Source organism: Xenopus tropicalis, chromosome 8 (assembly GCF_000004195.4).
Source record: "Xenopus tropicalis strain Nigerian chromosome 8, UCB_Xtro_10.0, whole genome shotgun sequence".
Lineage (NCBI taxonomy): Eukaryota > Metazoa > Chordata > Amphibia > Anura > Pipidae > Xenopus > Xenopus tropicalis.
The window spans coordinates 47,763,954-47,788,113 of NC_030684.2; the positions used below are offsets into that span (position 1 = coordinate 47,763,954).

Sequence of the window (24,160 nt, forward strand, 5' to 3'; positions counted from 1 at the left end):
GTACACCTGGTACAAAGCCATTCATAATGCCGTTGTTTTGGTCCAGTATTTTGGCTACTAGCCTGGAGAGTCAAAGTGGCCAAGCCAGTAATTGATATTGGCGGAGGCGTGTAAACACTCTAGGGCTCCAAAAGTTAAGGATACTCAACATCAAACAATCATATCTATAACCAAAGATAAAAAAAAAAGCTGGAGTGTGAGATAACCAAACCACGTATGGGGCAGAGATATACACTATGTTGAAAAGAAAAGCTGGGATTAGGATTCTAGGGGACCCATTTACTTATGTTCATATTTTTTGTTTCCACACGTTGTGGTTTTTAGAGCTAAACATCGTGGCTTATACTAATTACGAAAAAACTAGAAAAATGGGTAATTTATTAAGTGAAAAAAAGAAACACTAAAAATGATAAAACTATGTCATCTTAAAGCTGCCAATGGGAACTGTCTTAGGCAAATTGTTACAATCTTTATTTTATTTGTGGTTCTTAGAGGGGTTCAGGGTTTTTTTTGGTTTATAAGTGCCTTTATTTATACCTGTGACAGAGGCACCCAAATTTCCCATGGCTTCATCTGGTTTATCTACAATAGCACAATATCTCTGTGGTACAGTATGTACAGATATTCTCCTGCACCTGGTAGAATTTAGTATACAATGCGTATATTGTGTAAATGTTGAAGGACTAATATTGTATCTCTTTTATTTGTAGGACCCCATGTTGCAACTCCGCCATTCCCAGCTCTGATTAATGTCATCATAAGAATAAGCTTTAGAGAAGGGGTGAGGCTCCAGGAGGACACGTGATTGGAACAACAACATGAGGATCCTTGACTAAGAAGGTTAGAAACTGGAAAAAGAGGGCCTCAAGTTGATGGGTGGTACACTATCTCTGGATATGTAGTAATGGAATTTATCTTGCACTGGGGTTTAGGTATCAGTTGGATACACTGTGCTATACAGGAATTTGCCAGCCCTCTGAGTTAATTGCCCCTGATGGGAAAACCACCCTTCCCTCAATTTTGATTAGCCATAAAATATGATTTGTTGTTTGTCTCTTTATGCACTTTATCTTACAATTTTGGCTTTATGACCTATGGCAAACGGCACACAAGCCGTTATATAAGGATATAGGTGTAGATAACTGGCTCCATGCTACTGTTCTGTACCCATCCAAACAGCAGGAAGGTGTAGAGACAAGTGGGGAAGAGCATTTAGAGCTGTAGCTAGAATTTCTTGTATTCTGCTTGAAAATCGTAGATTGCCGCCCTATACAAGGCCTAAAATTTAAAAGGGATGAGAGCTCTGTTCTATCCCTTGGCTTTCCAAAGTAGTGAGGGTTAACCTAATTACAAAGCCTATTCTTACAAAGCCTGTTCTAGTAAGTATTCTGCTTACCAATGATATGTCAGTTATCTTGGTGTACGGTAGGTCCCCAATTGCAGCCACAATGGAATGGTACAAAGTATGCATCGGGGGAGGGAGCAGGTTTGTGGTGTTGGGTATAGTTGGGTATAGTTAATTCTCCCCATACCAACAAGTTCCATACATTATAATGCCCAATATACCTTTGGCCCCCACATGTATGTATATATATATATATATATATATATATATATATATATACAGTATGTATATATATAAAAAGACACATATGAAATGATAGATGCAGTATGATAGTGAACAGTATTTAATGCAGTGTGTATATACACACACAAACACAGTGCGGAATGGAATAATCTGCAGCAGGGTCAGTGTGCACAAACATACACTTACACAGAGCAACAGAAAGAAATGGAGAATCACTCACACATTGGAATATTGTATCTTTCCTTCCCCTGCTTCCCCCAGAGATGAGATGAGTGTTTCCACCCTAGACCTGTCAGTCCTTGTGCTCTCTGGATGCGCCCGGCACTGCCGATGCCTCTGATTCTTTCACACTTGTCTACTTCAATCTCATGCCGCAAGACAAGTGAAAACCAGAAGGGGAAAGGATGGAAAGAGAGAGCCACAGCTCCATAAAAACAAGCTACCGCAAACTGATCGCCATGCCCAGCAGGGAAGGCATGAGCAGCATGGCACTTAACCCACACTGTGCCAGGGCTTATCCAAATGGCTGCCCTTAATAGACAGACCCCCTGCACATCTATGACATCTTCCTGCTTCCAGTTCCAGTGGGTAACTGAGTACTAGGGTTCTTACATTAAGGTGGGAAACCACTGCAACAGGTATAATCTTCCTTTAGCCACATGCATTGCTCTGAATGTAAATACTTAGGGCTCAGTCCTAGGTGTTTGCTGCGGATAGGACAGTAATTCAAATACGACAGGCTATTTACATGAACATTTCCCACTGTCGTGCAGAAGTTGTGTACCTGACTTGAATCCCCATAAGCAAAAGGCCATTGTGCAAATGAGAAAATGTACCATGCAAGCATGATTATTAGCATTTAATGACAATGACATGATATCGACCTCAGGGAGATTGGGATTAAGTAATATCTACTCAGATATTAGATAAGGGTCAGAGTTTGAAATTAAAATGTATTATACACGTTAAGCCTTCAGTCCCAGGAGACCCTGAAAGGTAAAGGGAAAAAATAACTTCTAATGAATATTTGGTGTGAGTAACTAACCTAGGATAGCGTGGTGGTTTCTTAGCAGATTAGCTTGCTAATGCTATTGTGCAATTGGTCTGTCACAGGGACCTTTGCTCCATCTTTAGCAAAACTCCAATTGCCTGAATTCACATGCTACCCAGTCTGCTACAGGTATGTAGGGTCTGGTAGTTCTGCAGCAGTGTTAATTATTATTATTATATACATACATACATTCTTTCATAAGTCCCCAAAATATAATAATATAATAAATAGGTGCACACTCTAAACATTTAGATTAAATGCAGTACAAAAATAAAATCCATACAAGAGGCAAAGAGGGCCCTGCCCAAAAGAGCTTAGAATCCCCCCAAAATATGTAAAGGTTGTTATTAAAGGGGGCATCTACCTCCCCTTAGGCCTCTAGCAGTCACATGCACCCCAGACTTGTACTACATCAGTCATCAAAAAAACTACTTTTACTTGCCAGTACTACACTGTAATTATTAAGGGTAGATATAATGCTGTTAGTTGTTTAGAAACACATTGTTTAATGCCTTTGGCAAAGATTGTGTAAAATAATTTGCTTCGAAATCCATTTAAAATCCATCTTCATGGTTGCTCCCATCATGCTCTAACCCTCTGTAATATGCTGGAGAATGTTGGGAGTTTATACGAGTGGGCCTTACTCCTGCTGCCCCCAAGCTGCCCCAATACCCACTCCCAGCTGACTCACAACCTGGCCCTTACTCACCCAATCACTGTGCATTACACCATCTGCTCCATCCCCGTCTTTCTGCCCTTTACCCCTTACACTGCCCTGCCCCCAACCAAATGCTGAAATGTTTATTTTCAGAAGATGGCAACCCAAGTCCCTGTTCAACTGCATTGGTTGTACAGCCTATATGTTCGCTCCTGCTCTGCATTGGATAACAGCAGGATGACTTATCTAATGCCAGTAGGGATCATTCTCTTGCTTCGTGCCCAGTTTGGAGAGCTAGGAGGTGCAATAGGAGAGTACTGTGGAAAGTTTTTGGCCCTTTAATTGAGGTATGGCAAGTAAAGATGCACTAAATCCAATACTTCTGACTTTCTGGCTAAATTTTCACAATTTGGTTGAATGGTGCACATAAACCCAACCTTAATTTACGTAATAAAATGTGAGAAAAAAAGCTTAGTTTGCCCTGAACTTTAAAGTCACATGACCAAGAGTTTGGCTGTAGTTCAGGATTCAGTTCAAGGATTCAGTGCAGATTTTCCATGTGGCACTGCTGCAAACCTCCCTGCCCCAGCACATGCTAATTACTGCCTTATTTTCAGTACAAAGCGCAGTGAAAAGGTGCATTTTATACGTATTTGTACACATCTCCTCTCATTCATGTAAAGCATTCATACAGCTAATGGGTAATCAAGAGGAATATTGCTCAAAGCACTTTATATTGTATAATAATAAATTACTGCTTACACCCAATATGAAATATAAATAGCCATGTTTGGATGAATTGTGACTGGCTTTAATTACGTGAAACAATAGCTGGTATTCTGTGGAAGATGTATTAAAGTAAAAAGGCATATCTATGAAATATCTGCATTTCTTTTCCCGTAAACATGCAGTCAAGTCTGAAAGTACAGCATATTGTGTGCGCAGAGCATTGGCATTATTTTTATTTGCATATATGGATATGAGCGGCTGCTGCCATTTTGTTACCTTGGCAGAAAAATGTTTGGGAATATGCGCCAATAATATAACCTGTACTAAATACAGAGAGAATTGGGAAAACTATTTAAAGTTGGATATTTCAACTCCTGTATGCTCCAGTATGGCATACGCAACACATTTCATTTTACCATCAGCTGTAATTTATATCTGCTCTCCAATTGTTGTTTGTTGGGTAACTTGCCACTGTAGAGTTAGGTGTCTTTACATATATTGTGCCTACAAAGATGGTGCCTTTAGAGCATACAAGGAACCCAGTTTAAACGAGAGATAGGAGAGCCCTTGCGTAAAAAGAATGGGACTGAATCATATTCAGTCTTTTTGCCACACTTTTTAAAGGTCCTGGGCCATAAGATCCTAGAGTCTTGGCAGAGGACAAAGCAAATGAAGAATAGCCAGGGTGGGGCTATACCCCAGGTTGAAGGGCTTTAGTAGCACAAGATACATAAGCTTTGTTAGTTGATTGCCCTGAGCTACACCAGGTGGCAGGGGTTATTAACCGCCAGCCTAGGAACCTATAATTATAGACTTTTTCCCACACAGCCTTCAACATGATAGTGTAGGATGTGTAGATTGATGGTAGTATAACCTTTGTTCCAGTAGTAGGCTTATAAGGGGTATATGTTGGCCCAAATAAGACTAATGGAATCCTTTAGCTATTGGCATCCTACCTGGGAACACTTTGGCTCTGAGGCAGTATGGGGTGTTTGGTACTGGATTCAGATATGGCAACAAAATGTAATTTAGTTAAAACTAAAACCTGTATAGAAACATTTGTCATGTGGCCTTAGGCCTCTCTTCATATTGCGATTTGGACACTTCTAATCTTATACTATACAATGGGATTACATATTTCACTATGTCGGTGCTTAGGGTAGGTACTTGCTGTTCCTTAAAACAATCATCTCTTTATCCAAGGTGGAAAAGTGCTGCATTAAACTGTAGAGCTACCCTTGCCTTTGACATTCTTTTCACTGATATAACAGCAACTTTCTCTACATTCTGAGATAGAAATGTAGTGCTGCAGTAATGCCTCCACTAGAGAAATATATAAAAGCAGGTAGCATCTACACAGAAGTAAACAAATCCCAAGCTCATGCTCATTCTTCCAATTATCTTCTGCTTCACCCTTGCCCCCTCATGGCTTTGCTTTGTAAATTGCCACAAGCTATGCCAAGACCTCTGGGTCAGTGTCTGCCATCCAACAAGAAGTATCTTGCAACAGTGTTGTCATTTACAAAGAAAACCAGAGAGTGTACGGTCCTTATTGTTGATTTATACTTTGGGGAAAGTTCCTCTTACAAAGTACAAGCAGTGTATATAGACTCCGGCAACTAATGGGAGAGTGACACTTAGTGGACCAATTCAGAAAACCTCAGCCTACATATTCTACATATTACAAATACAGTATGTGCTGATTCAAACATATTTGGGCATATATCAGGTTTTCTGTATATTCATATGGTAATAACATGCAAACTTACAAAGATTGCCTTGCCCATACCTGGTCAAGTCCTGCTGAATTATAATAAAGAGGTAATAATATTGGGCACTGACACTGCTGACATAAGAAGAAACATATTTCTGTAACTTTAATGGGCCAGTTCATCACCCCAAATGCAGGGGTTTGCTCTTGCATTCCAGATGTCAACCCAGTATGTTGGTTTGAGACCATCTTAAAATCTGACACATCCCAGTGGAGCTTACAATCTGAGGTCCCTATTACATTTGCACACAGTAGGGGCAATTTTAGAGGCAAAATAATCTACCTATATGTTTTTTGAGTGTGGGAGGGAACTGAAGTATCAGGAGGAAAGCCACACAGACATGGCGGACTTACAGACTCTTTGTACATAGTGCCCTAGCTGGAACTGAATCGAGGACCCCAGTGCTGCATGGCAGAAATGCTACCCACAGAGCCATAGTTCCTTTACCCTTTTGGAATAGGACAAATTGGAAGTATACTAGATAGCACAGAGTTCTTTTTTGGAATGTAGCCTAATTAATCACAAGCACTTTGAATTACTGATGCTTTTTGAACTGTTCTAGTCTAATGTACTTTATTAAATGGGACAATGCTGACCCACGCTAAACAGCATGGCATCCCATATTGGGGGTTAGACCAATAGGTGAGGAGTCTCTGAGATAACAATCAGTGGAAATGCAGTCTATGTAACAGTTAAAAGTGAATGTTTCATGCTGTTTAGAAAAGAATAAGGGATGAATATTTCATCACACAGAATTTGGAAAATGTAGTTTTGTAAAAGAATATGCTATACTACAAAGCCTCTTTTATAAGTTAAATCAATGCAGCAACTATGAAAGTTGATAGTTCATCATTAATTCATAACGCAATCGTAATTTTACGTGGCTGTGATGTATTTCGCTCCTTAGGGACAATCATGTTGCATTTTGGATGATCTTTTAACTGTTGACATGGTGGAATATAGTCTATTCCTTTCTCTTAGAATCTCCTAATAGCAGCAATAACTGTATGTATGTATAAGTGTGCAAATACATAGGGGGAGATTTACTAATCCACGAACGGTCCGAAGGCGTTTTTTTCGTAATGATCGGTATCTTTGCGACTTTTTAGTCGCCAGCACGACTTTTTGTATGTTCCGCGACTTTTTCATCGCCGTTGTGAAAAAATCGGATACGAAAAAATCGCGACGGCGACGAAATAGTCGCGCAAAATACGATAAAGTCGCGGCAGCAACGAAAAAGTCACGACAAATACGAAAAAATCGCGACGCCAACGAAAGAAACACAAAATTTTCGTTTCCAATCCGATTTTTTCCCTTTCGGAATTCGGATTCGTGGAATAGTAAATCTCCCCCATAGTGTTTGCTTGTCTTTGACCAACACATAGATATAACCAAGAGTGCACTAGATATAAACCTGGCTCCATCTATATTTCTGCTTTCTGCAGCAACAAAACAATGAACATTTCAACTGCAATTTATATAACATTGCTAAGTACAAATGGAAGATGCGATATTGCTGAAATCCATGCCTTATGGCAATAGCATGATCTTTGTGAGTAGGACACAGATGTTTGCTTGGCATGAAACAGGTTGCCATGGAAATATTCATGCCAGAGTTACTTTGCCAACTGCACTAGAATGAGCACAATGTGTATAGGTGCCGCTCTTACTAATTGTTGGCTGAGATGCATCGCACTAACTTATTTTCTTTGTGTGTGGCCAAGATTCTTGGATAATACATGTGCATCCCTTTGCAGCTGAATAGTTGACCGCAATCACATAAGGTGCAAAGTTTGCTCAGCTCGTGTTAGCAATAGTACGTGTACCCAATCAGCAGCCTCCATCTACTGGTCTGCTGCAGTTAGAAAAATAAAATCATACATGTAATTGGTTACTATACGTTACTAGAACTTAGCATGTGTTGAGAACTGACTGAAAATCTGTATCCTATGACAAACATATAGAGTGTACTGCTGGGATGTAAATTGGGACCAGAGCTTCAGCAGCAAACCTACAGACTTTACCAGTACATTCTAAGTGCATTCTATGCCCTTTCGTTTTTTTGTGTTACTTGCCCTTTAACATAGTGGGTACTGGAAATGTTCCCAGTTGTACTTCTAATTGTCTGCCAACTCTGTATTCTCAGAACAGGCTGAAGTACACTATAATGGTCAGTAGGACCTTGGAGTCAACCTCCTGGCTTCTTAGAATCTTTTGTCAGCAACAGTGGTGGAAAGAGGTTATTATTTCCGTTGATCTAAAAATGCCATCTTTTGTCATTCCCATAAGATATGGTTTATTTAAGGCTATCTTTGCTTAAAGGGGAACTATGTTTTTTTTTTTTTTTATTTGCAGTTGTTTAGTTGATTAAAAGGGGAATATATATATATTTTTTTACCTTTGATTGTCACCCTAGGGTGTATAAAAATGATACAGGTATAGGACCCGTTATCCAGAATGCTCGGGACCAAGGGTATTCCGGATAAGGGGTCTTTCCTTAATTTGGATCTCCATACCTTAAGTCTACAAAAAATCAATAAAACATTAATTAAACCCAATAGGATTGTTTTGCCTCCAATATGGATTAAGTATCTTAGTTGGGATCAATTACAAGGTACTGTTTTATTAATACAGAGAAAAAGGAAATCAGTTTTAAAATTCTAAATTATTTGATTAAAATGGAGTCTATGGGAGATGGGTTTTCAATAATTCAGAGTTTTCTGGGATCCCATACCTGTATTGAACATTTACTTTGCATAAGTAGCAGGCTTGGGCTGGCTTGGCAAAACCTTCATTATTATATCTTTGAACTGTATTATTATGTTATAATCCCCTTAAGAGTCGTACAAGAGGTGTGGTCTAGTGGGCCAGAGGTGCAGCCCGATGTTTTGGGGGGTACGTTCAGATGCCAGAATACTTTGTATCAAGGACAACTCCTATGTTATCTTACTGCCTGTTAAGGCTGGTTCTTCTTTGATGTAAACACTATGGTAATACTCATATTTGTGCATTCATAATAACCTTATGGCCTTCACAATGAATAAAATAATGGTTGTATAGGGGTTTGTGCAATAGAAATAGCAGTTTTTATATTTGTTTCTGTGCTTGCCAGAAATCACAATAGCTTAGGGCCATAGTTCATATCAGGTAATAAGCACACAGAGTAGACCAGTACTTCTGCAGCCTGACCCATAAACAGATATTATTTACACTTTAGGGTGAATATTACGGTTTCTTTGAGATTGACATATGCGCTGCCACTAATATAATGCTGGAAACACATGCAATGCAGATGCCAGGAGCTGGATCTTGTCTTACTAAAAAGGTTCCAGAGGAAGATAGAAAGAAAGAACATTATTATTCCAAGGGCTTTTTAATATTAGGGATGCACTGAATTCAGGATTTGGTTTGGGCTTTGGCCAAGCAGGATTCGGATTGGGCCAAATCCATGGTCCTGGCTGAACCGAATCCTTAAAATCATGTGACTTTTCATCACATTAACACTGAAGTTGAAAAAAATTTGCCTTCAGTAACATGATTTGCATGTGCAAATTAGGTTTTGGTTCGGTATTCGGTATCCCAAACTAGTGGATTTGGTGCATCCCTACTTAATATCAATTTCCTACTGTATTTTCAGTTTACCTGTATATATTGCCATCTGACTGTGTCTGTGTGTATTTATATATCCTTGCACAGTGGCTGTACTCCTGAAAAACAGGGCATTTTTCCAGGTAAACCAAACAGAAGATGCACTTATTGCATTTATCAGCATTATTGACAGCGCATGAGACATTTAATAGCCGGAATTGTGAAAGGTCAGAGGCAGTGATCAAACTGCAAAAAAAAACCCTCTGTCTGCTTAACACAAACCTGCCTGTGTAGCTTCTATATTTCCCCACTGGTGACCTGGGCTAAGATCTCAATCAAACCATGGGCAAAAAGGGATGTGGCAGTAAGCCCATTATATGAGGGTAATTCAGCTTAAAATAATGACTTAAGTTTCAGGAATGGAGAACAAGCAGCAGAAAGCTAATTGGGGACAAGTTGGATAAGAAGATCAGGCTTTTTTGTTCTTTGGGCTTTTGTTTACTGCTGTTAAAAGGTGGAGGTGTCTGTGTTTGGTTCTTGCAGATTAATTCAAGAGTAATGGCTCAAAAAAATGCCCCTACAGTTTTATAGTGCCTTCCAACTCAACTGGACCCCACCAAATTGGTAGCTTATTGTAAATTGTGCTGTGTATTGTGTATTGAGCTAAAATAAGGGCCTCCATAGCCTAGATCTGATCTGAAACCATTATTAACCTCTGTTGTCGTTATGGGGACCCCATGTAATTCAAAATGTAGTCTGGGAGCCAAAGGATCAAATCACTGTCATGTTCCTCTCATTTATTGAGGCCTTGTATGGACAGCTTTAGGCTATATTGAGGGTGTGTTTCAGTGGCCAGTAGCTCTGCTGGGGACACACACAAGTTAGAGAGTTCAACTCTCATGGAAACTCCATTGTGCCTGGGGGACAATAGAACAATGCAAGCCCTGATAAAATGTATGTACAGGGCTGAAAGAAGCAGAGCTGTATATGAATAAGAAAACAGCCGCCAAGATGTTCTATATAAAAATCACAAATTCCATACAGTGATTAGTTCTTTAAGTGCCACATATTCCTCCAAAGCACAGAAATCTACGTTTTTATTCTACAGCATACGATCTGTACAATTAGCTCCGAGCTCTTCTGCTGCTTTTATTTAAAGTTGGGATGCACCAAATCCCGGATTGGGTTTGGAACTACACCAAGAGCTTTTCCTGGTCATATTCAGCTGCAGTGTTCTGCCCTAATTTGACCTAGAGTCACCTAGAGTTTGGCCTAGTATAGCGCTCAGCTTTTCCTCTTGAAATATTAGAATGCCAGGCTAGGTTAGTACTTACAGTTTTTTTCCCTTCAAACAAAACAGGCACATTGATGTAATATTAATATTAATACAACATGGGGTGCAGTGATTATTCCAGCTCATGTAACCCACAGTATCCAGCCAGCACATACAATGTACAATGTTCAGCTTAGAAGCAAATATTAGATTGATTGCTGGGAGATGACAGACTGCTGTAAAAATGGCAGGATTAGGTGGATTGAGGGTTGGGTTTTGTAGACTGGGTGTGGTCAGGGGCGTGGCCAGGGAGGCCTATGAGGTCCTACAGTTCTTGAGCTGTTGTGGAAATGCACAATGCCATATACTACACAATTCTAATCCTTTTAACCTCTTTCCTGCCATAGAACATATATTTTATGACACCGGCCCCTGACTTCTGACACTATAGTGTTTCCATTTCCAGGATGCTATTTGCTGCTTGTTAATGTGGCAATATCCCCGGTAGGTAAGGTGAAGCTTTAGAAGAGGGATTATTAACCTGCCATAGTTGCTAAATTACAACTTTCAGCAGCTGAAGCATTACAGAACAGTTGACAGGAGATGCAACAATTGCTACAATTGCTTGGGGGGAAGACTTGTGGTCACCCTAAGTGATGTATATTGGGGTGCATGATGTGCATTGGGAGAGGCAGGGAGCTGTAGTTTGTATAATCTATGCCCTAAGGCATTTTTGTCACTAAATGAGAAACACTTAGCTAATAGAAATGAAAAGTAAATTGGCAGATTTAGTGAGTTTGTGTTTGTACTAAGGGTTATTATATTTTCTCTGAATGCAGCAGTGACAAGGCAAAATTCAGCAAGAAGAGGAGGGGCAGTCTCCGCGCCATTGCCGTTCCCCCCCTTACCTCCAGATGCACAGCTACAGGAAAATCTGCATTTCCACTACAATGACAGGCACAGTAGGGGAGGCTGTTCCTCTCAGGAGGAGGGAGACTGCTAGAGTGCTTAAGGGGAGGTCAGGAGCAAAATGTGCCACCATGTTAACTCTTTGCCATCGGAGACAGCTTTATTTTCTTCCACAGCTAATGGCTGTTGGCAGGAACACTAAGTCACCGTGGCAGTGGATGCTGGGAACTACCACAGAGTGGGGAAAATTTCTGTAGCCAAGATGCTAATCTTCTTTTCCTTGCCAGGACATGGACATAATATTCAATAGCTCTCTTACTCTTTTGCAGCAATTAATGCTGCAATGATCAACTCCTGAATTATAAGCTTGGTTTGAACTGGTATTGTGGTAACTTCTCCTGTATTATATGGTGGGTCAGGGTTATAGATAGTGTACAGTATCCATTAATTCCTTTAAGTGGCCCTGGTGAATACTGGGGAATGATATATAATCATATCCAGATATGTTTCTAAATCGATAACTTGTTATTATAATGCTATATTTATATAGCTCCAACACCTTCTGCAGCACTTTACAGAGATCATACATCATGTGTACAGTAAACAGCGAAGCCCTTTGTGACTTTTACATGTTTCCCTTTCATCCCCATTTAGAGACTTGCTCCTTTGACCAAAATCTCTGTTTTCTGTTAAAAATCCATGTTTTGGTGATGGTTAAACTAGCAATTCTCTAATTGGATAACATGTATGTATGTATTTATGTATAACTTTATTAATAAAGCGCTACTTATGTACGCAGCGCTGTACAGTAGAATACATGAATATAAACACAATCAAACGAGAATTTGGAAACCCTTGTGCATTGAGGCTATAAAAAGGGCAATATATTTCCAGCACTGTGTATGAAGCAGTATTTGTTATTTCCAACATTGCATCTTGTTTGAACAAAAAAATACTGGCTCTATTTTAATCTCTTGGCATGAAGCATACCAGCCAGACTGGTAAAATATTGGCCAGGTGTAACATTATGTTTAAGCCACACATTCCCAGCATGTACCGCTACATCATACAATGACATTCTTGACAATTCGGTGCTTCCTATTTTGAGGCAACAGTTCCCTTTCAGCACAGTAATGGTCTGTACAGAATGGGATTGTGGAGATGGGAGCAGAAGAACTTGACTGGCCTGCACAGAGTGGGTGGAACCATAATGCTGTGGGTGGAACCATAATTGCTGATATGGACCAGGCTTGATCACTCATTATTGTGCCCTTACTGATCACTGACCCCAAAAGAGAAAAGGCTGTTATAGCAGCAAATAGAGGATCAATTTGTGAGGATTACAGTCTGAGGTCCCTATTACATTTACATATTATAGTCAGTTTTAGAAGGAGCAAATGCATCTATCTAAATGAAACTATTTCATCTCCGTGCTGCTCAATGCAAAACATTCCCCTGCACTTGCCCCACTGTAACCCTTAGCGCATTCTTTCTAAAGAAGCTGCACTTAAGATTGCTGGCACTGACAATAATTTGCTGTTGGTAACTTGACATTGTTTCAGACCACGGGTGAGGACAGGGAGATAAATACTGCGCCACTGATCTTCCTCATTTGCAATTACCATGTCAAGATTTTCTGCAGTAATTAGACTCTGCGAGAGCTTAGCCAGGAATTCAGACCCCCCCACCTGGGTGTTTTGGGACAGAATCAATAAAACAGGTGCACTTGCAGACAAATGCTTTTCAGCCAGATATGCATTTCTTTAAGTCCACATTATGGCAATATAAACATTTTTAAAATAGGTCCTCAGGGCAGCCAGAACCAGCGTATATTCAATTGCACGTTCAAGTAGTGCTTTATACCATTTAATATAGCTAACTTGGAAATTATCCAGCCAATGACGCTTTACATAATGTTCAATTTCAATAAAGGACAAACGCGAGATGCCTTGAATGTTCTATGAATATGCTAGTTCAGCTAGAAAGAACTCTGTGCATCACTCACATCATTTAACAGAAATTGATTTACGCCTAATTCCTTTTTTTCAATGCATTTGTTGACTAAATGTTTAATGCGGCTCTCGGGTGTCATGCACAAGGCACTTCTATAGAGGGTTCATGAAACTGATGCTTTTTTTGCTTAATAATGCTTAAATCATTTGTTTGTTTCACAAAACCGAGTACCTTATTTTGAATTTAAAGAAGATCTAAGCCTTCTATAAATCTGTCCCCCTTGGTTTCTAAAGAAGATGGTCCAAAACATAATTATAGATTCAACTGAGCAACCCTCAAGAAGCCTTTTTGGTGGAAACCCCACCCCCTGGGCAGCAGTCCATGCCACTCAGCTTTGATTGGCCAAGTCCTGCCTGTCCCCTTGTGATGTTGTCCTTGGTAAGAACAGAACTAGATCTACAGCATTAGTACACCTCATCTTTTTGCATCCTCAGCCAGCTTTCAGGAATAAGCTGTAGAGAAAGATATATTTATAAATTCAATGTATTTCTGGATTTTTCGAAGAGAGCCAAGAATTTACTCCACATCATAGCTGGCAGATGTTTTATGATACACAAATCCGACATTGAAAGTGACTCAGAGATGCAAATTAGGATCCACGTTGTTCTAATTTGTGCGTCACTAAAATAACTCCTCCGACTGACATTTCCAAAATCAGGAACTTTGGAGGAAAAAAAAATAGATCTTAATTCAAGATGAACATGTATTTAGGTTTATAAACCCAAGGTCCCCAAGTTTATATGGGAATGGTTTCAGTGGAATGTTACTGGTCAACTGCTCGTTATGAAATCAATTTAATAAGTTGGTAGCCCTTGTGGTAGGGCCAATAACCTGGTCAGGGCTGTGTAGCAACCATTAAAATTCCCATTCCTTGCTGCTTTGGTAACATAAGTAGAAAGCACTGGTTGGATAGCATGCTAGTTGTCAAGGGGGCACAAAGCAAAGGGCTTGCGTTCCTGAAACAAAGGCAATAATATAGGCACCATACTCAGCAGCCACTTAGCAAAAAGCATGGAAGGCCTGAATAGTGCACAGTTAACAATATATTTGTAAAAGCAGATCATCTTATTTTCCTGTATTATTATCTTTCTGCCCTTTTTATAACATTGGCATCAAGGGGAATTTTTACATGCCATGCCGGTAAAATACAGGAAGGTGGCAGCCCTACACCCAAGCAAGCGCTGAAAAGATTTCACTGTGTGGCCCTTTCATATTTGGTTGTTCTACTGATTGATGCTGTGTATAATATACATAACTTGTTCCTGATTCAGGTAAATGTAATCAGATATGCAGGGAAGGATTTACATTTTTGATGCCCATAGGCAACTCCCTCTTACATGAAGGAATTACCAATGCCAGGCTAAAGTCTTTGCAGGGACACCATAACAGCATGCTCTGGGGGAACATGTCATGGAGCACATGAGACAGGGAGGCAGAGAGACCTGGCTCAGCTCTGTGACTGCTTCTGGTTCCAGCCTTGGAGCTTACCACTGATACAGCAGAAGACATCATTATTGGAGATGTGTACCCGCTCACTTTGAAAGGTTCCTGTTAGAAGTTGCCCCTTATTCAGGTTTAGGCACCATATAGGTTGGCACCCTAAGCCTTGGTCTATGTGGCCTTCCCACCTGTCTAGCCCTGCAGGTACAGGCTGACCCATCATATGTAGTGTTATAATAGGGAAATTTATGAACAAGCTGAAATCACAAGTTCAAAATCAAAGAGTGATGATGACAAAAGGGTTAAAACATTATCCTGGAATCCTGTTTTGGAGTTAAACAAAAGGAATATTAAAGAAAAAAACTTTCAAAGCAGCATCACTGCATTATGACATATCCTCTGGTGACTGGCAGCTCTTCTGCATACATACTGACAGTCTGAATGATTCCCTTTGTTATCCCTGTTAGTAAAACTCCCCTACAATGTGATGTGCAATGCATCAAGCATTTAATGTAGCACTTATTGGAGGGGTTATCAAACTTAGATTAAAAGCTCCATAGGGAATTCTCCTGTATTGAGCCCTGCATGTAATTTTGTACAAATAAAGGCAGTCATTTCATTGCAATTTTCCAGGACAGTGAATAATACAGATAACGCATTTTGCATTATTGCGCATCCTTCTGTATAAATGTTAGTAACAGAATTATCAGGGTGTGAGGCACGCCAGCAAAATAGCTCTAAAAAAAAAATAATCACCTGTATGTGAGGGGTTAAAATGGTTTTTCGCATCACATACTGCGGTAGAATTTTAGGGCTTGACTGTGTGCGCTCCAGACTTTAAACTTTCCGAGGATGGGTGAATCTGCCACTGAGATCTTAATGTGCAGACGTTTCCTCTCTGAATTTCCAGGACCCATCATCCGAGCGGCCAATTAGTGTCAGTTTTATTGGTAGTTTTGTAATGCGGACTCTTGCCCACCAGGGAGGATGCAGAAAGCACGTTTTTTCACTTAACCTGCTTGGTGCCTGTCACCGAATAATGACTTCCAATCTCCACCAAACAGAGGCAAATGTGCAGATAAATCTCGCGGCCAATCTCTGGGCTGAGGGCTGACCCAGGTGCACCTGTCTCTGAAATCCCCCAGGCCTGGAAGCCTGCCGCTCGCTGCTGTGTGGTGTTCAGGGGCCATGGCGTTCCTTCCTGCTGACTCATTCCTACACCCTTATCCTATATTCCGTGAAACCAGCTTATATCTGCCACGCTACAGCATTCATTTCTTATTTTATTCTGGTTATGTAGAATACAAATTCCTTAGGGGTTGCAGCAAAGTGTTTAGCCAGTTGGGGCACACATGTATATTCTTATTCACAGGGAAAAATCACGTACAGTGGTGTGGCACACAGACAGGCGCCCTTAGGGATTTTAAATAAATACTTACATACATACATACATACATAATCCAATCTTAAGTAGCCAACATCAGCCAATGAGCATTTAGCATTTACTTTAGATTAATGACACCAGCCATCTTATTCAGGGCCGGATTTGTCTTCTGGGCGCCTCGAGAGGTCCCGACTGCTCCGTATGGGAGCCAAATTTAAAAATGTTGTTGCGTCAGGGCTGCATGCTGCCCCTAAACTTCTGCCGCCCTAGGCCCAGGCCTTTGTGGCCTCGCCACAAATCCGGGCCTGATCTTATTGGCTATAGAGGGACATATTTTGCTTCTGCTATTTAATTTCCCTGTAATTTCTCAATTAAAGAAGCCATTAGTACCAATAAAAAATATATGGAAACATCTTTCATATAAGGATTTGATGATTTATGTAAGATCAGCTCTAAGGTCAAGCCATTGCTGTCTATATATCTTCTCTCTGGCCTCCTTATTTCCATCTTGTACTGTTCCTTTTCCCTGTCTCTGTGGCCCCTTCTCTTGTTTTCACTCTTTTTTTCCTGTATATCTCACTTGTCTGCTTTCTGCTCTCCTTTTCATGTCTCTCCTTCTCCCTGTATTTCTCTCCTCCATCCCTAGTCTTGCCTGTTCATCATTTTCAACCCAGTACCTTTCTGAGTTTCAGCTTCTCTCCCCAGTATTCAGCAAGACAATCATCTCAATATGCTTTTGGAGCCATTTCTGGCCAGCCTACGTCTCTTCCAGAAACCCTGAAGGCTCAAATGCTGAGCCACAGAGATACGGGCACCAGGAATCTGAGAGCTTTGTGGGTGGTTGCCAAAGTGACAAGCGCACATTTATTAAGCTGATGCAGCATAGATATAAAGGTACATGGCATAAATTTGGCACTGCTTGCAATGAATAAAATGACTTAAAATCGCCTGTTTGCCTTTGCAGCAGCTTTCACACCAAATAGAGGAGGATTTCTGGAAAGAGAGAGATTGCATTCATAGCTATATCATGCTTGCAGTTTGTACCACTGGCCTTGCACCTCATGTCATTGGTCTGGGAATGCTTATTTAAGGAATTCTTCATAAACGTTTCTTATTTTCCAGTAGGCCACAAAAATGTTTATTTCCTTGACTTAAATACTCAGCATTTAACAATGAAGGGGGGTTAATAAGATACAATAGAGATAAAGAACAGAATGACTGTAATTCCTGATTATGTTTGCAGTTAGAATACACTTTATCATGTGTTTCTCCACTGGCACTGCTGCTTATTGGAGCTGCTGCACGCCAGCTGAGCTTTGCCGGCTCTGCTTCTGAGCGGCCAGTCTGGTCTCTCCTGGACACTGCCAATCTCTGCTAATATGAAGAATAAAATGGAAGCGATTTTAAGTCATTATAAACCGCAGTGAAACGATCACATCGCACACTATTCATTATGTCACTTAGTGATCCATCTGGTTTTTGTCTGCTAAGTGTGTGGATTGAAACAGGACGTGCCTGAAGCTGAAAGAAGCTCTGCTGATTTATTGCAGGGATTTGGGTAGAAGGCAGCTGCAGTGATATTACTGATAGTATTACACACATACATCAGGTGTTTATTGTGGCATTATATATAGCCCACGAAAGGAAGGAAATGTGGCAGCAAGCGTGATGTGTGGCCCTATGAGTGAAAATATGCACACACCTATATATGTCACAGATGTAAATGTAGCATCTGGTGTTAAGTTGGGATTGTCAGTTATATATGTTGGAGACAGATTTATAGGCCTTACTCTATACCCAGTTCTGCTGCCTCATGTCAGCCTATGTGTTAATGTAATGTGCTTCTCAGTATCCTTCAATATAACATGGTATCCATGACCAGCAAAGCTCTGTACAACTCTTCTTAGTATGTTTCTTTGCCAGGGCCAAAATACTTTCCAAAATCTGCAATATGTGTAGAATGTTTTGGTTCTCTTACAATCATATCATTCATGGTTGGTGTTCTTCTTGTCTGAACCTATGTGCAGTCCAATAGAAGGATAACCCCATTGCCTCCTGAGCTACAGCAACCAGGCATCTCTTCCTATGACCTTTCTTTTATTATTATTTTTCAGTTGCCGCTGAATTAATGGTTGTTGGTTTCAACCCCTGTTTGATGGTCCTTTAGGCTGGGCTTTCAGTTGTATCTAGAAAAGCAAACAAACATTTTTCCTAAATCACACACTAATTGCCCCTCGCCCACTGTTCTCTGACCATCTCCACACTGTTCTAAATGGTACCTCATAGTGAATAAGGGAATATTTTACATTTTGTATGCCATTGCTTTTCTTTATAAGTATTGTATAATCCTAAGGAAAATATTTGCAGCTTTGTAAGTAATGAAAACTACCAGTAAAAAGTAATAAAAGTAATGAAAAACCACCATGGTTCTCTCTTTGCCTGGTGTTTCTTACTTTAATTTTAAAGCCCTAGGGCACAGGAACATATGGCCTCGGCCATTAGGAAGTGGAATAAGACTGATGTCTAGGTACAGTGTATAATAGTAAGGGAAGCACAAGCTAGGTGAGGTCATTGGTGTAAGTAGTCACCTTTACCATCTGGTTTGCCCCCATAATGCATCTTGTTGAAGCCCCTGATAGGGAAAGAAAAAGAAGACAACAATTATCAGTATGGAATAATTCCATATACAACAAACTGGGGCTGACTCAGAGCTGCTTGGGGGATGCATAAGAAGAGCAGCTGCTGATGTATGGACCATTAACTTGACTTTTAATGCCGTGGAGCTGTAGAACAACAGAAATCATTAGAGAGCAGTTACGGATGAGCTGTGCGTCTAAATCTGGGAGCTTAAAACTGTGCATTTTATGATACTGCCATTCTGTACTTTTCCTATCTAGTCCCATTGTGCTTTATTGTTGTAGTTTAGTTAGAACTGTCCTAAACGATCTAGTTATAGATCTTTGTAGAAGTGCAAACATCGGTTTACACACCCTTTAAAGGTATAGTTGACTTTCAAATTAAAGAGGATATAAATATAAAATATAAAACTTTTGCAAATTACAATTTTTAATGGTTTTAAAGTTATATGCAAATATAACTTCTACTGAAAGCAGTACCTGTCTGTAGAGGGGCAAAAGGTAGGAGGTAAGTGGGTGTCAAGCTAGATTCAAGGTGCTGTTCTGCACTTTTCACTTGCCAATGCTTCTGGGTGCAAGTGCTCCCTGTATGAGCCTTAAGGGGTGTCATTTTGTGGCTGTCAATAAACAAGACCAATAGCTGCAGGGATTACAGCAATAAAAAAAAAAACAAATGAAATTTGTCTTGCAGCATTAATATTCACAGTAGTGATTTTTGCTTTTGCCAAGCACTCCCCCCTCCTCCTATTTAAGATTCAACATTTTTATCAGGAACCCCACTGACTTTCCATGGAGAATAGCAAAAAATCATTGCCCCTAACCCTGACTCTTTTCTGACTTTGTGAGGTGGGCTCTGCTCTTGCGCCATCCTTCCATTAAATACAAATGGTCTTAATTGTAGCATATTAAGTCTCTCTGTCTCTGTATATAAACAGTTTAAATGTGAGGTGTGCCCTCCAGCTTCCTGCATGACTCAATATGTTCTGTCATACTGAATGTAAAGAATTGTGAATGCATCAAGCAAGGGACCTCTTCCATTTCCATTAAAGGGCATGGAGCTAAGTAGGCCACTGATTTATTATTCTGGAGCCTGTATCTCAGCTAGATGATGTGCTTGCAGTTAACAGAAGGAATGAGATAATTGAGCCCCGGGTAAGTGACTGCTGACTCTAGCAGCATAATGATCACTTGCCTCCTCAGATCTCAAGGAAGATATTAATCAATGAAGATATCAAACGTCCCAGCTGTGCAGTCATTTAGGCTCTACATATTCTGTGCCAACCGATGACTTATTAGCAAGGTTAAGTAAGAGGGTTCTGTGGTCAGTCCAGGACAGCAGTAAATGCTTAATGGATACCAGGGCCACCTTGACAAGTACTTACCTCTTGGTTACACCCAAGCTGAAGTCTAGCCTGCTGTAAAATAGGAGTTGGCTAAGTTCTAATACATCAGTACATGTTTCTAATATTTATTTGCAGAGGCTGTAAAGGCGGCCATACGTGAAAGATCCTCTTGTTTTGTGAGTTTGCCAAATGATGAAGTCTTTCACCGATATGCCCACCTTGAGATGGGTGATATTGGCCCCTCGGGCCAAATGCTGATGGGATACAGGCTGTCAGAAAGAGGAGGCGATGCACTCCTCACGCTGATGGGATTTTTAAACAGATATTGGTTGGGTTGGCTCCTCTAAGTGCCCCATACTTGGGCTGATAAGGTGCAGCTTATATCAGCCCGTGTATGACCCCTTTATGCATATGCATAAATACACAAAAGTACTATATTATGGTGCCAGGCAGTCTTTACAAACATTACACGTGATCAACTATTTAGTCTCATAGTAGATTTTAAAGGTCATGTCCACTCAAAACCAATTTTTTTTGGGGGGGGGGGGTAACTGGTATTGACAGTTCTCTAGTTATTTTATAGTTTACCAGATGCAAATGTATAGGTGAGATTTAATTTGAGGAGAAAAAACTTTTCTCCTTACTATGTTCCAATTTTTCCATTAGACTTCCCATAGTTTTCATGTCATAAACAGTGAGATAAGTATTTTCTCCTTGAATGGCATCTGGCCCAGTTTTTCTTATCAAATCGAATCTGGCCCAGTATAGTATGGGCCTTGTAGCTTGTGTGTCAGGAGTCAGAGGCAGAGAGAATATAACCAGCCAAAGAAATACTGCTTTCAATAGCAATTTAATTTAAAAATGAAAAATAGAAAGTTTACAAAATGTGCATTTTTCTTTCATTGTGCAGAACAGTTTTTGGGTGGTACTATATATTATGTTTGTAGTGGTTCCCTACCTATGTAGTTGCAGCCATGAATGACATTTGATCCTTATCTTTAAAAACCTTTCAACTTTTAGGGCTCAGGCACACAGGGAGATTAGTCGCCCGCAACAAATCTCCCTTGTCAAGGGCGACTAATCTCCCCGACCTACCATCCCACCGGCGAAAATGTAAGTCACTGGTGGGATGGCACACGCTGCGCAGGCGATTTGGGTAAATCGCCGAAAATGCCTCGCGAGGCAACTTTGGCGATTTGCCGAAATCGTCTGCGCAGTGTGTGCCATCCCACCAGCGACTTATATTTTCGCCGGTGGGATGGTAGTTCGGGGGGATTAGTCACCCGTGACAAGGGAGATTTGTTGCGGGCGACTAATCTCCCCGTGTGCCAGAGCCCTTAGCAACTTATTGTTATTCTAAATAGATTGCAATTTTTTGCTATATAAAATGAGCGGGCGGGTTTATATTTTGTGCAAATGAGCAGTGGCTTACACCTTGGTATCTGTTATCTGTCGCAAATAAAGAATATTTATGAATGTTTTAAAGCAGGGGCACAGAGCAAGTTGAAAGGCTGTGGCCGCATTGAATGAAGTCATAGAAATCTCCACGAGCCTTAGGGCAGGAGTACACGGGGAGATTAGTCTCCCAGTGACAAATCTCCGTTGGCGGTGGCGACTAATCTCTCCGCAATGCTATCCCACCGGCTAGAATGTAAATCGCCAGTGGGATGACATACATGTCGCTGCGATGTCCCACAGTCGTTTCCTCTGAAGACAACTTCGGGCGACTACAGGAAATCGCAGCGACACATATGCCATCCCACCAACGATTTACATTCTAGCTGGTGGGATAACATTGCGAGGAAATTAGTCGCCCGCGACAAAGGAGATTTGTCGCTGATCGACTAATCACCCCGTGTACCCCTGCCCTTAAAATAGGTGAAAGCTGGTAAAATGTTTCACCCAAAACTTGTGTTTTCTATAAATGATATGAAGCAATGCTGGTGTTCAGCCTTTGGGAGCACTGTATTTACTGACGATGAAAGACTGTGTTGTTTCCCCTACGTATGCAAGGCCACAAAGACACTTAATAAGATAAATTACATACGTAGAGTTACATGTGAAATATTTTCCGATTGGGATACTTTTACCTGTATGTGGGTGTGTAAAAAACTCACCTTTTGTAATATTATTACACTGTGCACAGGACAAACATGGGAATGTCCCCATGTTAGGGGTGCCCAAAAATCTTTGAATATGTTTCTTTTGTGGACCTATATTAGCTCTAACCAAGAGGTCTTTTAAATTCTTATTCCATTTGTAAGCCATCAGGGGTGGTATAGAAAATTCTCTAACATTGGGCAACAAGAAGCTGTTTTTCCACCGTGTAGCAAACCCTAATCAATTTAACTGTATTTACTGACATTACCATAAGAAAATAAATTCTATCTCCCTTGTTTGCCAGTAATTGAATCAGGTGTCCCCGATATCAGCCCCACTGGGTGACTTGATGGCCAGCAATCAATACTCAGCATTTCCTGAGCATCAAGTGAATTTTACTTTGAATCCACCGCCTGTGACATCTCAGGCACCTTAGCTGACACTCATCCAACTACCCGGCAACTCTTCAGGGTCTTGTAAATACTTTCTCTCTGAGTTTGAACACTGCTCAACATCTCCCATCTGGCCTGACCTTACGTGATCTATTTCAGTATATCACAGGGGAAGGACACTCTCTACTATATCTCTTGTTTCCAAAATGTGCAATATGTGTACCCCACTGGCTTTACCCCTCTTTGAACATGCAGCAGCCCAGGTTCAGTATGGTGACCCCTATACTAGCTATATAGGCTGCCAGTAGCCAGACAAAGCTCATGACCCAGCAATACATGAGCATATGAAACTGCAAGCTATTCCTATGACTACAGAAAACATCCAGCTTTCCATGCTGACTTATCATTACATTTCTTTATTCAGATGTGGGCGTGTTTGCTGCTTGGTAATTAATATAATTATTGCACAAAAAAGACCCTTGTTTGTTTCTATAAACGCATCAAAGGATTGCTATGATTTTAACCCTTAAACTAGTGAGCTCCATAGCTAAATCTGTTGTTAGATACACATTTAATACCCAGGAAAATAGCTCTAAATTGTGAATATATATATATGTATAAAAAAAGGAGTGGTGTGAATGACCTGAAAAATATATCCTTAGATATGTTGCTTAGCAATGCCTTTGCTTATAATTGGTGATGTTGCTTGTGTTACATGAGTTATTAAAACTTGTTTATTGTAAAGAAGTTCTTGGCTTATTGTCACTATAAAGTTAACTTTTAGTGACTTTTAAATATACTTATATAGTTATGGGAATTGTTAATCCAGAATGCTTGGAACCTGGTGTTTTCCATAAAAGGGATCTTTCCGTAATTTGGAACATCAGATAAACCCAATAGGATTGTTTTGCCCCCAATATGGATTCATGCAGCTTAGTTACCATCAGGTACAAGGCACTGTTTTATTATTACAGGGAAAAAGGAAATCATTTGAAAATATTTGATGTGTTAGCTCAAAATGGACATTCCCATATTTCAGAGCTTTCTGGATAATAGGTTTCTGAATAATATTTTGACAGTAGGGGAGAAAGGTTTTACACGGGCAGCTAGATGTACAGATTTATGGATATCACATTCATTTATTACTATATGAATAATATAATATGGATAATACTCACCTACTTAATCAGAGCAGCATACTGCCATTTCTCCTTACCACAGCTGCCCAGTTACAGTACATGTGTAGTAATAAAGATTTAATAAAGAATTAGTAAAGATTAATTA

At 40.3% G+C, this 24,160-nt stretch overlaps 1 protein-coding gene across 1 annotated transcript in view; it reads left to right on the forward strand.

Annotated features, from left to right (window-relative positions):
* nexmif (neurite extension and migration factor) overlaps positions 1-24,160 on the forward strand; it is a 209,047-nt gene that overhangs the window by 104,901 nt on the left and 79,986 nt on the right. Inside the window, exon 3 of the mRNA XM_031891314.1 lies at positions 711-840. The gene's annotated coding sequence lies outside the window, so the exon portion shown is untranslated. The remainder of the gene's footprint in view (positions 1-710; positions 841-24,160) is intronic.